Source organism: Heterocephalus glaber, unplaced genomic scaffold (assembly GCF_053883595.1).
Source record: "Heterocephalus glaber isolate CG9 unplaced genomic scaffold, H.glaber_assembly_v1.0 deba00001755, whole genome shotgun sequence".
Taxonomy (NCBI): domain Eukaryota; kingdom Metazoa; phylum Chordata; class Mammalia; order Rodentia; family Bathyergidae; genus Heterocephalus; species Heterocephalus glaber.
In genome coordinates, this window is record NW_028258453.1 from 1,690,689 (window position 1) to 1,706,695 (window position 16,007).

Below are 16,007 nucleotides of genomic sequence, written 5' to 3' on the forward strand. Positions count from 1 at the left end.
AACTGAAGCCATGGTTAAGGTTGACAACTGTAGAAATGATTTACTCCCACTCATGTGCTAAAGCTTGAAGAGCTCTTTTCCAAGATAGGGGCTGATCCTTCTTCTTTGGTCCTTGAGCAGAGAAGATGCAGGACACAGACATTCTCCATTCATTGAAGGGATGGAATAAGAGTGCCAGGTACTGTAAATGTTCTTGTGTTGTAAACCCCTGAGATGTTGGGTCATGTTTTATGCAATGTAACTCAGCCTACACTTGGTCTATACAATGTGGAAAGGGGTGTTTGCTTGCCCATGGATGTCTCTCTGATACCATGTTCCCACCTTGGTGAGCATGTGTTCCCAGGAAGAAGTAGACATACTTTTTCTGAGCAGGAATCCTTCCAGGAAGATCCTGTATCCCTTTGGTCCAAAGTAGACAGCTAGTGAGGATACTATAGGATTCATCCATCCTCTACAGGTGTAATGTGCACATATTTCTTTTTCACTGTGTGTTTTAGAGTCCATGATGCTGGCACACATTCTAAATGCAGGGGTTGTAGTTAACAAATCTGCCACTAGCCCTTGTTCATTCTGAGAAAGGCTGAGGAAGGAAGCAGCCAGGTAACAGGCTCCATGTCCTCAGCCTTTGCCAAGGTCCTCAGCCTTTGCCAAGGAGCTTTGTCAGGATATAGAGTAGAATAAGAGAAGGGCTATACAAGACAGGAGTGATAACTAGAGTTTACACCAAGTAGTGATGACATGTCTAGTATTTATGATTTAAAGGATACAGCCATGAAACACTGAACACAGAAAAGCATCCCGCAAGCAGTGCAGGCAAAACATGATGTCTTGAGCTCTGGCTGCACAAGTGTACCCCTGTGTGTGTGTGTGTGTGTGTGTGTGCATGCGTGTGTATGTGTGTATCCTTCCAGAGCCTCCTTACTAAGGATACTTTAAAGATTTTAACAAGGGATTTCCACAGCCTCAATTCACAGCCTTAGAGAGTCTAGGGACCATAAGCCTAAACAGAGGCAGGGGCTGGGCAGCTGTGTCTCATGCTCTTGCCTGGCCATTCCTTGATGTCTGGCTGCCCTTAGACAGATGCTAATGCAACACTTGCATGTCACTCTCAGCAGAACAATGCTGCTTCTCCTTTTCCAACAAAGGAATTTTCCATCAAGTGAAACAAAGCACATTTTGTGAATTAATGAGGCAAGAAGGAAGGACTGATCTTCCTGTGGAGGCTCTGAGAAGGGCTGAGCTGCCCACGAAATATTTAGAGGCATTTTACCAAGTAGTGGGTTGAGATGAATCAGTAAAATCAGAAACAGTTTTCCAGGGCCTGGAGATTGAAACCTGCAGGTGAGGCTCTGGAGTGATGGCTAAACTTTGCCCCTGCAACACTGTCCCTGCATAGAGTGTTTGCTGGGTGCTGTGTGGACTGTGAGCCCTCCTTCTTTTATTCCTGCATCATCTATCAGTGGCAATTACAGCCTGGCCACTGGACAAGGGGGATTTGATCAGATTATGCCAAGACTACAGAAAATACACTAGATTGTGCTCATCAGATGTGGCTGTTAGCAAATTTTGAGGCAGAGATCCTGTGGATGCTCAGATCTTGCAAGATGTGTTGGTGTCTAAAGCCCCAGGAATGAAACACCATAGTCACATAGAGTTATCTCCAGGGATGAGAAATCTGTCACATTATTATAGTATCTAAGGAGCTTACAGCCAGGTCATCTACTCACAATCTCATTTGCTGTGCATAAACTCGCTTTGTTGCTATTCTTACCAGCAGACCCAGAGTCCCACAGAGAATTAGATTGGATTAGAGTGAGCAACAGAATCACCATCCATAACCATTATCTTTGCAAAGCTCTAAGTTGCAAATGATAATCCCCAGGACAGATGTAGCACAGCAGATGTGTTCAGTTCTGTTAACACAATATTTTCAACAAAATCACATAATGATTTTTAAAACAGGATATGCCACTTAAATTCTGGATGTAGGACCTTCCTTGAACCTTGAAAATCTATTAATACTGGTCCCAGATTTTAGCATATTAACAATTTTCCAGAAGCTGACTGCTGAGTTCTTGAACTTTGGACTAACAGGTCTTCTCCTATTGACCAAAATTACTACAACTTCTTATTCTTATTCTCACCCCATTTCATGCAATCATTTGATGATTTGAACTTCGAAATTTTTTTCCTAATGACACATTCCTAGCCAAAGATACTCAGAAGTGTGTCTTGTTTATATTTTAGCTTTCTCCCATCAGGCAGGATGGAAAGTGTAGTGTCCCTGGTGAGGATGTCATCGCCATCCTGCCCTTTCTCTGCTGTGCCATGCTCGCTCCTGCAGCTCTTCCTACTACTCAAGTGAACACTTTGCTAGGGATCTCTTTCCTTTAGCTGTAATGATTACAGAAGGCATCTCTGAGCTTGCATCTCATCCTCTTGCTTTGCAAGTTGGCGGTCAGTCTTGGGTGAAACATTTTGAGAAGGAAATACATTGGTTGTTCCATGTAGCATTGTGTGTAACCTGTGCATGACTTGCTGTCTCCTGTGCAGGAGAGTTCCTTCTGGGATTCACATTGCCATGCTGATCCATGATCCATCTTTCCCCAGATATACCAAGGAGTGGATATACTGCACTTGATTGAAAAAAAAAATAGCCTCATCAAATGGCTTCATCTCAGTGAACACATGTAGGACCATCATTTTTTTCTTAAGCATTGCAGGAAAAAAATGTTGACCATAATTTTCTGCCTTTGGGGATATTTGACTATATACTTGCAAATATATGAGATACGTTAAATAACAAATATTACCACAGGAGCGGGTGCTTCTGGAGCCCACGCGGCTCATCTTCTCTGCCCTAGGAGCTTGGGATGGCCGTGGAGGAGCTTCCTTCCAGGTGCTGGGACCAGCTGAGCTTCTCTGCCCTAGGAGCCTGGGATGGAGGTGGGGAGCTTCCTTCTGGGTGCTGGGACTGGCTCACCTTCTCTGCCCTAGGAGCCTGGGATGGAGGTGGGGAGCTTCCTTTTGGTTGCTCTATATAATTTTTTATATACGGATACCAGGTGTTCTAGTGCCATTTGCTGAAAACACTATCTCTTCCTCGCCACTTGAATTGAGTTTGTATTCTATAAAATGCTAATGTTAAATAATCTTTCAAAACTCAGTGGACCATATATGTGTGGTTCTAGTTCTAGATTCTCTGTTTTATTAAAATGATCTATATGTCTTTCCTTACATCAACACTGCCTTGATTACTGTAGCTTTAGAAGAAGTCTTAAAATTAGGTACTAAACGTCTTCCAACACTGTTTTTGTTTTTGTTTTTAACTTTTCTAGGTCCTTTGTACTCCTACATAACTTTTAAATTTCAATATCCAGTTCTTCATTTATAGCAAGCATACACAGACCTGAATTTTTATATATACCTTGTGTTTTCTAATCCTGCTAAATTCAAGTACACATTCTAGGGGCTCCTAGAGATTTCTTAGTATTTTCTCTGTAGATGATCATTTCATCTACATATAAGGATTTTGTTCTGCCATGCCAATCCTATCCTAGTTGTGTCATTTTATTGTCAGACTATTTTGGTGGGGACTAGGTTTCAAAGTTTAATGGACAGATAAAGAGAAAGCATATCTGCCCTTGTTCCCTACCTTAAGGAGAAAGCATTGTATCTTCTCCATTTATATAAGGCATTCTTGCTGGAAGCATGGAGTACATGTCTTTAACCTGTTGAGAAGTTTCTGTTCTACTTCTAGGCTCCTGATAGCTTTTACCATGAACAGCTGTAGAATTTAGTCCAATACTTTTTCTCCAACTAGTGACAGGATTATATAACTTTTGCCTTTCCTCTGTTAAAATGATGACTTTTGGGGGTGGATCTTCCAATACTGAACCAACACTCCCATCCCTATAACAAAACCACTTTCTACATACTGCCAGATCTGACTTCCAATAGTTTGTTTTGTTAAACAAATTTCTATCTATGTTCATACTTTTTTCTTCTATTATCTTTATCCAGTTTTAGGATTAGCACAATGTTGAGTTCCTAAAATGAGGGGAGAAGTGTTCCTTCTTTTTTCTGCTTTAATTGTTTGATATAATTTATCAGTTAAAATGTTTATGAGCCTGCTGTTGTCATATAGGTAGGTTTTCAAGCTAGGAATACACTTTCTTTAATAGGTGCTATTCAAATTTTATATTTCCTCCAGAGTTAGTTTCATTAATTTGTCTTCCAAGGTACTTCTTAGAAGTTGTCAAATTTATTTCAAAACAGATTTTTGAACTATGCTTTCTATATCCTTTTAAATTCTGTAAAATCTGTGGTAATGTCTCCTAGATCTTAATATTGTAATTTAAAAAATATATAACTGATATTATGTAACAGGAAGAAAAGGTCTAAAAGAGCAGGGGAATGGTGAGGGGTAGGGGAAGGGGAAAAAGGGAAAGGAAAAAATAAGAGAAGAGGAAAAAAATGGAAACAAGGTCTTTGCAAATAGGGAAGGGTGGAGGGGGTGAAGGGAGGTCAAGGGAAGGGGAAAAAGTAAGAACCAAGATACTCATATAAAGGTACAAGATCCCAATGATGAATGTAACTGTATATAAAAAAAAAGAACAAGTATTATTTGAATCTCCTACTGAGGTAAGTATCGGGGGACAAGGAGAAACAGAGGTCCTATTGTTAGAAGTCAATGAACCTCATGGCCTTGAAGATTTCATTCCCAACTAACCTCTAACTTTTGCAACAGGCACTGGTCATATCCAAAGAGAATGTACACAGAGCAGCAAAGTCTTAGATCTAGAGTGATCTCTGACCCCACCTACAGTTTGATAACTAACTCAGTCAGGCCTGATTGGTCCTTAACAGTGAACCTAATTGACTTCTAGTGTAGAATACACACTAACTCTGGCTTCACTGGGGTCCTCCTCACCCTGATTAGGCTTATGCAGCATAATGTCAGGTGTTAAGGAAACATTCTTCAGAATCTCAGTAGTAAGTTTCCTGAGGCACAGTGGCTGAGGAAGGATGCCTCATGTGGTCAGTAGGTCATGAATATTTTCACCTGTAAATTCCTAAACCAATTCCTACAGACCCTAAAATTCTATCTTCCTGGCAGGTTCAAAGTGGCTGTCTGAGCCCATGCTAGACTATGTTCCCAGGATCTATCTCTAGCCTTAATATTTTCTTTCAAAAACATCTCATTTTGAAATTTTAAAAAATTTTTAAAATTTGTTAATTTTTTAAATTAACAAAATCTTTCACAGATGAAATTGTGAAAAATCTGTTACAGATGAAACGGTGCATCGTTCTTGTTATTAAGAACACAGTAAAAGAGAGGAGGAGGAGAAGGACAAAGAGGAGGAGGAAGAGAAGGAAGAGGAGGGAAGGGAAAGGTAACTGGTAGGGAGGGGAAGAGAGAGAAAGGGAGAGACAGTGGTTGACAAGAGTTGAAGACCACTTCTACTTCTGCCAACACCCCTTCCCACATGCCACCAAGACTGACCTCACCCTGTGCATACTCACTCTGGGGCCAGCCCTCAGTTCAGCAGATCCTAGATTGGGAATAACAGGGGGCTCTTTCCCCTCCAGTCAACAGGGTCATCTTCAGCCTCCATCTCCATGACTACAAGGTTGAAGAATATAAGTACCTCTGTGGATTTGATGTTATTGTCTTTTTAAAAATGTTTTTGGGGATCGAACTCAGGACCTTGCATTCTCAAGACAGGCGGCAGAACCAATGAGCTAAATCCCTGGCCTTGATGTTATTGTCTTAAAATCAAAAGCATGACAGGAGGGATCTGTCTAAAATAGGTCTCTCTAGCCTGCTCCTGAGTCTATCAGCTCTTCCAACTGAAGATTGGATCTCACATCTGATACCAACAATGCAGACATGCTACACCAATAACCCCCCCGCTTTCTTTCTACTAAAGGCCCGCTATAGATTGTGCCTCTCATATGTGAACTTGAGTTAGGATTTGGATGTCCTATCCTCTCTAACTCCTCATCTTTCTCTGAGCCCTTCCTCTGAGCTCAGCTGATTCTCTTCTGCTCCACCACCCTAGTTGGTTGAGCTGGTTCTGGGTACAGCTGAGACTGCATCAGAACTTGAATTGACTGGTTACCTACACTTCTTCTGTTATCTGGTTCATCAGAGATTCAGATGATTGGAGAAGAAGCAAAAGGAAATAGGTGAGATTTCATCATTGCCTTTCTCGGAAAGAACCCTGGTACTTTCCACTATTATTTAAACCATCAAAAAAAAAATACTGAGAATCAAACACCTATCTTACCAACAAACAACCATTTAAATGTAAATCAGATCACATCACTCTTTTTCTCAGGAAGCCTCCAACAGTTACCTGCTGCACTATACTGAGAATAAAAATAAAAATCTTTGTACCATGACCAGGGACCCTGAGTGCTCTAGTTCCACGCATGCTTGCTTCATGCCTCCTTGAGCTCCATGATACAGGACAAACTCATTTAGCTCTTGAAAGACATTGAACTTTCTCTCTTCTAGATCTTGATCCTAGCAGAATGAGTCTCTGCTTAGATCCCTCTTCTTGTGGCTCTCTATTTCACTCAGATCTCGGCCTTACAATAAGAAAATTTCTGCCACCCTTCTGGGTAAGTCACATTGATGCTCATTGCATTCTATCAAATTTGATAGTTTCATAATAGTTTTTTATGGTGAATTTTGTGCTTTCTCAACTAGACTCTCTGTGGGTGTCAAAACCATGCCTTCTTTGTGTCCTTAATGCTTGATATATAGTAGAGGCAGAATAAACATTTTTGAATGCACATTTTCATGAACAAGTTAATGAATGAACAAAATAATTGTCAGGGCTAAACACAACTCTATTTTCTGAAAATTAATTTTGTGATTACATTAAATTCATATATAAATAGAGATAAGAGGAATTCTGGAATGCTTTTTTTCTGTTCTCTGTCACTTCAACCCTAAAATGATTCCATCCACTGAGTTTCAGGCTAGCCCCATTTGTCATGTGCTGTCTATGCTTTTTTTGCACAGGAGTAAAGTAGGTAAAAGGACCCAAGGGCCTTTGCTTTGGGTTCTCAACTGGAGGATTAGAAGTGCAGCTGTGGCCCTGACTCACTCTGAAGGGCTTAAGACTTTGTCCGCCTTTAACGCAAGGATCTACTGCCCAGCTCTGGATCACAGCAGGAATGCAAAGGAAAATGTCCACAGCTTTCCTTATGCCAGAGGCTTTGGTACTCTTTAAGCAGTGTTTTCCTTTGTGAGCTGGAGAAAAATAAAACAGAATTTTAGAGAAGGCCAAGAACAAAAATATTAACTGTGAATAATTTCCTCTGAGCTTTACTGGGATCCTAAAAGGCATCACAGTACAATGTGGACACCAGGGGTTTAGCATTTGACACACATTTCTAAATTCATGCACCATCAGTGAGAACTTTACTAGAATTTGTCCTTTAAAGTTGAGCATGTCCTCATCTGTGAAGGAAGAATACTATTAACATTTCAGGGTGATTTGGAAGATAAAACGAGATAGCAGGGCATACAGAAAAATATATCACTCACAAAAGACATTTCACCCCATTTATGATCTTCACAGCTTGCACCTCACCTTTGGTTTTAGAAAGAGTAAAGGTCCCCTTGGGAAATTTCCATTCTGGCCCGTGCAGCGACCCAAGAGGAAAGGTCTCCAAAGCTTTACAAATAACACCCTCTTGATAGTAAGGAAAGTGAGACTCTTCAGAGAGAGAAGAAATAGCTATTTAGAGTTGAAAGCCTCTTGAAAAAAACTTACAAATGGACTTTTACTGCCCTGTGATTGGCCACCTTTATTCACAAGCTCTGCCTTCCCTTCTTCTGTTCAGTATTATGTCAGTGATCACTCAATGAAGGACCTTCCTAGTTCTTCTCATTAATGTCTGGAATCTAAGGAGATATAAACTTTGCTCTAGTTGTTAAGTACCAGACCTAATCAATATTTTCCATGAACTACTGGTGATGTAATGAAAACCTTTTTGTCCCTTCTTATCAATACCTGACTTAAACTGTCTCATTCAGATCCTCTAGGCTTATGGGCAATGGGAGACTGGAGGGACTTTCTTGACTTGTTGGTGTTCATATACTTTCTGAGAGTGCAAACAACCCAATGGGAGCCTTGGCATGTGGTTATATGTTCAGCTTCTACTTGCCCCAGCTAATCATGGACTAATACTCTGAGCCAAAATAAACCTCTTCTCCTTTAGGTTGTGGTCATTAGGTGTTTTGTACCAGTGATAAGAAAGTGACTAAGATAGAGACTAAAGAGTAAGAGATTTCTCACTATGGTTTGGATCCAATATATCCCCCAAAGGCTCCTGTGTTCAGAGGTGGAGCTTTGAAAAGGTGATTTTGTCATGGGGTGCTAATCTCACGCTGAGGTGTTGTTTTGAGGTGGGGCCCACTCAGAGGACGTGGAAACTGGAAGCGTGACTTTGAAGCTGTATTTATCTCTCTGGCTCTATCCCTGTGTTCTCTGCTTCTCGGCTGCCATGAATTGAGCAGCTTTTGGCCACCATACTCTCCCACTATTCAGATCATATGAAAAATCATTTTTGGTGGTAAAGTTTACTGTGAATGAGTGCTCTTAATTGTAGAGAAATGGGACTAGACCATTAGATAAAGAAAAAAATCATGCATTTAATGCATGATATGGAAACTCTTCACTTAAATCCATTTGAAATATGTATTAAATTGTCTATGATAAATAAGCAAAAACATCTTGAATATGCAAGGACTATTAGCAAAATTAACTAGCCTTACTCACATTTAAATGTAACTCTCCACGTACTATTCATGTTTTTGGAAGTGGTTTTCAGGGGCATCCTTCACCTGAGAAGTTCTTGAATTACAATTATAGCAAGGATATTATATTACTAAGCCCTGCAATTCTATTTCAAAGAATAAAATAATTGTTAAACTTTCTATATTAACTTCAAAAATAATTTGTAAGATATAAAGAGTTGAAATGGGTGATAAGAAGCCAAATCTGACTAAAAAGCATTGTTGAGGTGTTCATCACTTTTTCTTTCCTCTGGGTAGTTCATTTTCCTGCCCTGCTCATTCAAGCAAATAGACTCTGCAGTTACTGCTTTAGGAAAAGAATGTGAAGAGATGGTACAGTGAGAGGAGTTAGGCTTACAGGGTCCTGGCTTGGTCTGCAATAGCTGTATGTCATTAAGGTAATAGAGAAGTGTCTGTGACTAAGTGTTGTATTTGGGAGAAACATGAGAGGATCCAGTGATCTCCTACCAAAAAGTTCTCCTTGACTGAAAGATGGTTCAGTGTTGAAGAGAGATGGGAGAGATCCGCTGAGGGCAGAAGAGTTGTGGATCTCAGGCTAAGGAGTAGTTAGAGAGAAGATCCAGCTCCTTTCCCAGTAGTGGGTCCACATTCCATTACTCTTTCTGTCACTTTGAGACTTGTATCCCTAGCTCCTTCCTGTGATCTGAGAGGTCTTCCTTTCCCATATATAATGTTCACTCTTTGCAATTGAATATCATTTAGCTTTCTTGCTAGTTGAAGAAGGTTGAAAGCCCAGAAATATTTATGAAATTTATCACAGTTTTCCCTAATTCAAACCAAAAACATTTTATTGATTATAACTATTTTAACAACTTTGTAGGCTTCCTAGATATCTAGCTTGTATCTACTATATTCAACAAAAACCACGCCAACAATTGAGACAGACATCTCTTTCTCATATCTCTGCCAGATAGCTCTGTTACAATTCCTAGATGCTCTTTGGTAGTCCAGAAGAGATCATCAGGCAGCTGCCAAAGAGCATCCAGGAGCTGTGAGAGTGTAGCCAGCTGTACACTACCACTGCACCACATCTTTTAAAATTTTTTAAATATAATATGTGTAGATACTAATAAAAGTGCTCTTATAAGTGCTCTTCTTACTTCTATGAAAAAAATAAAATTTCACAACAAAATAATTAACAATAGTTAGTGCATTGTGTACCACAATCTTAAAAGAAAGGCTAGCATATTACTCAGAGTACAGGGCATCTTCCACTTGACCCAGATATCCCCCTTCTGGATATCTTTCCAAAAGAGTTAAAATCAGTGTACTATAGGAATACATGCATAGCAGCTTATTTTTCTAAGTATTTTAACATAATTCATTTGATCTTTTCATTGAGATCATTGCTCATCTTGAGACTATTTTATTACTTATAGAAATTTGAAATATGAGTTTTGTTTTCAAACAAAGAAAGAGCTAGCTGCATTTCATTTCCTTTAAATTCCCCCAAATAATATAGAAGATCGTAAAGAAATGAAAAATAGAGTTACCATAAGGCCTACCAATCCTTTTGTATACATACTCAAAGGAAATGGGAGACATTGGTAAAGATAGCTTGACTTCCATGCTCACTGTAGCATTGTTCACAGTAACTGAGGCACAGAAATAATGTACAAGAAAATGCATAAAGAAACCATTGTAGATATATACACTGCAATATCACTCATCCATAAAACGGAGGAGATTCTGTCATTTACCAAAACATATGGAGGGGATTCTGCTAAATGAAATAAGCCAGACACACAAAAAAATTACATGCTCTTGCTTTTATGTGGATTCTAAAAATAGATAAATAGTAGATAGTAGATGGTAGATAGTCAAATCAACAGCACCAATAAATGAAACAGGATGGGGTAGAGAAGAAAATGGGGAATGTACATCAAAAGTTACAAAGTGGCAGTTATGTAGGAAAATCAGGTCTAGAGATCTAATATATAGTATGAGGGATATAGTTAATATTATATTTTTATTTGGGAATTTTGCTTAATGAATAGTTTTTACCTGCTTTTGCTATACCTGTACAAAAATGGGTAACTATCTGAGATGATGGATATGGAAATTTTATTACCTACATTTTTTAAAAATAAGAGTTAAAATGTATAGCCTATCTATCTATACTATAAATGGTGCCCATATGTATTCCAATGCTTCATGTTGTATTCCTTGTATATACAAAGTAAAACTTATTTGAAAATTTAAGAATTTCTGTCTACCTAAGGTTTTCAGTACAAAAGTAAGTTTGCAAGCCATAGAGTAAGAAAGGTAGGAACAACAATGGATTTAGGAAGAGGTGGTGGAGGGGAAGGGAATGAAAAAAGAGCAAAGATATGTTATGCCCATGTACCAACTCCCCATGGTATACGAAATTATCATATAATGAAAATGTGGACTAATTGAAATACAATGAAAAAGATAATTTTATATGAAATTATTGAAATTTGATGGAAAAGAACCTAGCACTGTTTCATGGGAAAATATTCTTGAAAAAATTTTAAGACCAAACTCTTTTATTTATTTATTTATTTTGGTATCGAGGATTGAACTCTGGTCCTTGCACTTGTGAGGTAGGCAGCAGAACCACTGAGCTAAATCCCTGACCCAAGACCAATCTCTTTTTCCTATTAACTGTAACTGGCTACAGAACACCTTAATCTTTGTTGTATTTGTTTTTAGCTCAGGTGACATTGGGCATGTCTCAGTCTCTTTGGGATGTCCTAAAATGATTTTGAATAAGAGCTACAATAATTTGGGAAATATTTATGCTGTCCGCCACCCCTTCTTTGTAACGTCCCTATTACTTTTGACCACATGTAGGAAAAACTTCCAAGAATCCTTCTCTTGTTCACCGTGATCATTCACTTCTTTTAATTTGTCTAATTTGTTGGCAAATAATTGTTCATTCAGAAACATGACACAAAGGCAGATGCCTTAGAATATGTGATAGGAATGTGATATAGAATATCTAGCACTAAATTATAGTGTATATAGTAGAGGAAGAGAAACAAGACATATAAGCAAGCTTTGTAATATACAAAGCAATAAGCTAGTTTTTGGAAAGATTTCCCTTCATTTAACTTGTATAATGTAAGCAAAAGCCTCAATTCCTTTTGATGTTAATCACTTAGAAGTACTCTCTTGTCACAATATGTCACAAATGACAGTTACTTTTTCTTTGCAAATAGCAGTCATAAAAAGTAGAATTTATCAGAATTCCTGCTTGTTTTAAGCACACTATAGGTCATTAGTTCAAAGAGTGTTTTAGAATATTCATGATAAAAATACCTTCATTTTCTTGAAATCTCACAGAATTTAAATGGAATAAGCTCAATAAAGGTTTTTCCAATATTCAAAACTATTTTAAAAGCATAATGACATTAACAACAATAAGGTCTTTTTGTTGTTGTTTTGTTTTGGTACCTGGGATTGAACTTGGGTCCTTGCGCTTGCACAGCAGGCGGCGAAACTACTGAGCTAAATCCGCGGCCCTAACAACAATAAGTTTTGAAGCTCAGTAGGTAAAGGAGCTGAAAGGCACCTTTGTAAACTTTTAAAACAAAATAAATGATGTGATCAACCATGCTCATAAAATTAATATTACAAAATTTGTTGCTATATAAAGAGAAAAAAGACATATATACAAAAATTAAAAATATATAAAAGCATTAGGAGAGTATGAAATAAAAAAATTAAATTCTTGTTTTTCTGAATTTCAATATACATTTCAGCTTTTAAAACACGTAACATTATAATTTCTTTTTATTAAATAAATAGTTCCTTAGATAAATAAATGTTGACTAGAAACTTTAGGACACATTGTAAAGGAGGACACATAAATGGCCAATAAATTTTATGAAACTATGTTTACACTTAATAGTCATCAAGGAAATGCAAAAATGCAAACTGATACTATTAGCCACTAAACAATGTAGTTAGGATTCAAGAAATTGACAACACTAAATGTTAACAATAGTGTGGAGCACCTAGAATTCTCATGCACCATTGATGCAAGTGGAAATCAGATCAGACATTCTTTTTAAAAAAATTATTTTATTGGTACATTTTAGGTATACAACACGTTTACATTTATTATTGAGTGCTTGTACCTGTACATGATGTATCTTCTTATTTTTTTCCCCATTACCTATGTGCCTTTCATCACCTCCACTCTTCCCTATTTACATAGATTTCTTTTCCATTTTTTCGTTTCTCATAATTTTTCCTTTCCCTTCTTTCCTTTCCCCTTTCCCTCGCACCACCCCTACACCTTTGGACCTTTTCCTAATTCAAATTATCAATTATGCGTTTTAGTCATTTAAATCCTTATTTGCACTTTCAGTTTCTCACACTAGAGAAACTATTCAGTATTTGCATGTGTGTTGTATTTATTTCACTTAGGAATATTGCCTCAATATGAAACCATTTAGCTATAAATTTCTCTAGTTTCTCATTCTTTATGGCTGAGTAGTACTCCATTTTATATATAAAAAAAAAAAACCACATCTTTGTTATCCAGTTTCCAGTTGATGGGCACTTGGGCTGTTTCCAAGCTTTAGCTATTACAAACTATGCCACTACAAACATGGGTGCACATATATTGCTGTGGTACAATTCTTTTAATTCTTTTGGGAAGATACCCAGCAGAGGAGTACCTGGATCAAATGGGACCTCTATCCCTAGTTCTTTGAGGCATCTCCATACTGATTTCCAAAGTGGTTGCACCAGTCTGCACTCCCACCAACAATGGAGAAGGGTTCCTTTCTCCCCACAACCCCACCAGCATTTGTTATTTAATGATTTTTTGATAGCTGCCATTCTTTCTGGGGTGAGGTGGAATCTCAGTGTTGTTTTCATTTGCATCTCTTGAATGACCAGTGATGTTGAGCATTTTTTCATATATTTATTTGCTGCTTTTACTTCTTGTTCTGAGAAATGTCTGTTCATTTCAGATGCCCATGTTTGAACTGGGTCTTTAAATTTGGGGGGTCTGATTTTTTTTCAATTCTTTATATATTCTAGATAGTAGTCCTTTGTCTGAGGTACAGCTGCTAAAATGTTTTTCCCACGTTGTAGGTTGTCTCTTAGCTCTGTTGGTGGTTTCTCTTGCAGTGCAGAAGCTTTTTAATAAGAAGAGATCCCACTAGTTGATTCTTTTTGCTAGTTTCCATGCTAACTGAGGTTTTGTTCATAAAGTCTTTTCCTATGCCAATGTCTTCAAGGGTTTTACCTAACTTATCTTCCACCAAATTTAATGTTTCTGTCTTAATATTTAGATCTTTAATCCACTTTGATCTTAGTTTAGTGCATGATGATAGGTATGGGTCTAGTTTTCATCTTTGGCAGGTTGAAATTCCGTTTTTCCAACACCACTTATTAAATAGGCTATCTTTCTTCCAATGAGGGTGGTTGGCTCCTTTGTCAAAGATGTGGTGGCTGAGTATGTCTGAAGTTGTTTCTGCATTGTCTAATCTATTCCACAGATCCGCAGGTCTGTTTCTTTGCCAGTACCATGCTGTTTTTATCACAATAGCTTTCTAGTATAGTTTCAAGTTGGGGATTGTGATACCCCGAGCCATGTCTCTGTTGCCTAGAATTGCTTTTGGTATTCTAGGCCTCTTCTGGTTCCAAATGAATTTTTAGATCAGTCATTCTTGACACTTGTAGTTGTGAAGCTTAACACTGACATGACCTCAATTCCAAAATTTCTCTTCTAGGTTTTATACCTAATAGAAATATGTCCTGTGCAAGAAAGATATAAGCATATTTATGTCATCACTATTTGTGCTTGATGGTTCTAGATATATACTCCTCTTATTTTGCCCAATTTGTTGGTAAGTAATTGTTCATATTAATCTCTATGTTCTTTTGTGTCTTCTTTCATTTCTGATTTTATGTATTTCATTCTTCATCCTGTTTTTCTTAATTACTCTACTTAAGGTCTGTAAATTTTGTTCATTTTTTAAATAACAATTTTTCTAGTTTTTTATGTTCTATAATTCAGTTATTTATAAGTATTATTATTTCTTTCCTTCTGATAACTTAGCTTCTGTTTGGTAGATCACTGAGGTATAAATTTAGTTTGATCTTTTTAAATATACATATTTATCATTATAAATATCCTCATTAGTACCATTTTTGTTGAATAGCATACATTTTGGTGAGTCATGGTTTTATGTTTACATGTTTTGAGATTTTTTTAATATCTCTTCTGTTTTATTCTTGATCTATTGTCTGTTTAAGAATTCATGGTTTAATTTTTCATTTATTTGCTTATTTCCTCATTTTTCTTTTATTATAAATTGTACTTTATTCTCTCATGATCATAAGAGGTACTTGATATGATTTCAATATTTTTAAATGTGAAAAGAATGGTTTAATGACCTAGCATATAATTTATCCTGGGAAGTACTTTGTACACTTGAGAAGAATGTGCATTCTGCTGCTGTTGGGTAAAATGTTTGCTATATGTATGTTACCTCAATTTATTATATATTGTCCAAGACTTCTGGTTTCTCATTGATTTCTACTTGAATGATTGATCTATTACTAAAAGTGGGGTGTGAAGTCTCTTACTATTATTTCAGGGAAGTCTGTTTTTCCTTTCAGATCTGTCAGTGTTTGCTTTTATATAATTAGAGACTCTAATAATAACTATTTATTTTATAAATGTTATCTATTCTTGTTGAGTTGGCTCTTTTGTCATGTGATTATCTAATTATGTAGTTCTTTTGTGCCTTTTTTCTGGTCTTGCTCTTTCTCTTTGATTTCATGATGTTTTGTTGCAATGTAAGGTGATTATTTTCCTCTTATTATTTTTTATATCTACTATAATTTTTTATTTGTAGTTACCAGAATTCTTCCATAAAACTTACAGTTATATGTTCATTTTAAGATAAGAATTTCAGTTGGATACAATAATTCTATATTTTTACTTCCTGTCCCTCACTTGATGTTATTGATATCAGAATTTAAAACTTTTCATACCATATATTCATTAAAACCTTTCTAATTGTAATTATTTGTCATAATTTTACCTTTAACTTTTTACTAAGGTTTAAAAATGATTTACATACTACAATTGCAGTACTACATTTTTCTGTATTTGCTTTTACATTTACACTTATCGATAAGGTTTATACTTTCATATCCTCTCATGTTGCTGTTTAGA

At 37.0% G+C, this 16,007-nt stretch overlaps 1 long non-coding RNA gene across 1 annotated transcript in view; it reads left to right on the forward strand.

The window, feature by feature from the left end:
• Window positions 1-6,445: 6,445 nt before the first annotated feature.
• The window catches only part of LOC147821253 (uncharacterized), a 139,282-nt gene continuing 129,720 nt past the window's right edge, over window positions 6,446-16,007 (forward strand). Inside the window, exon 1 of the long non-coding RNA XR_015447365.1 lies at window positions 6,446-6,630. This is a non-coding gene — a long non-coding RNA (uncharacterized LOC147821253). The remainder of the gene's footprint in view (window positions 6,631-16,007) is intronic.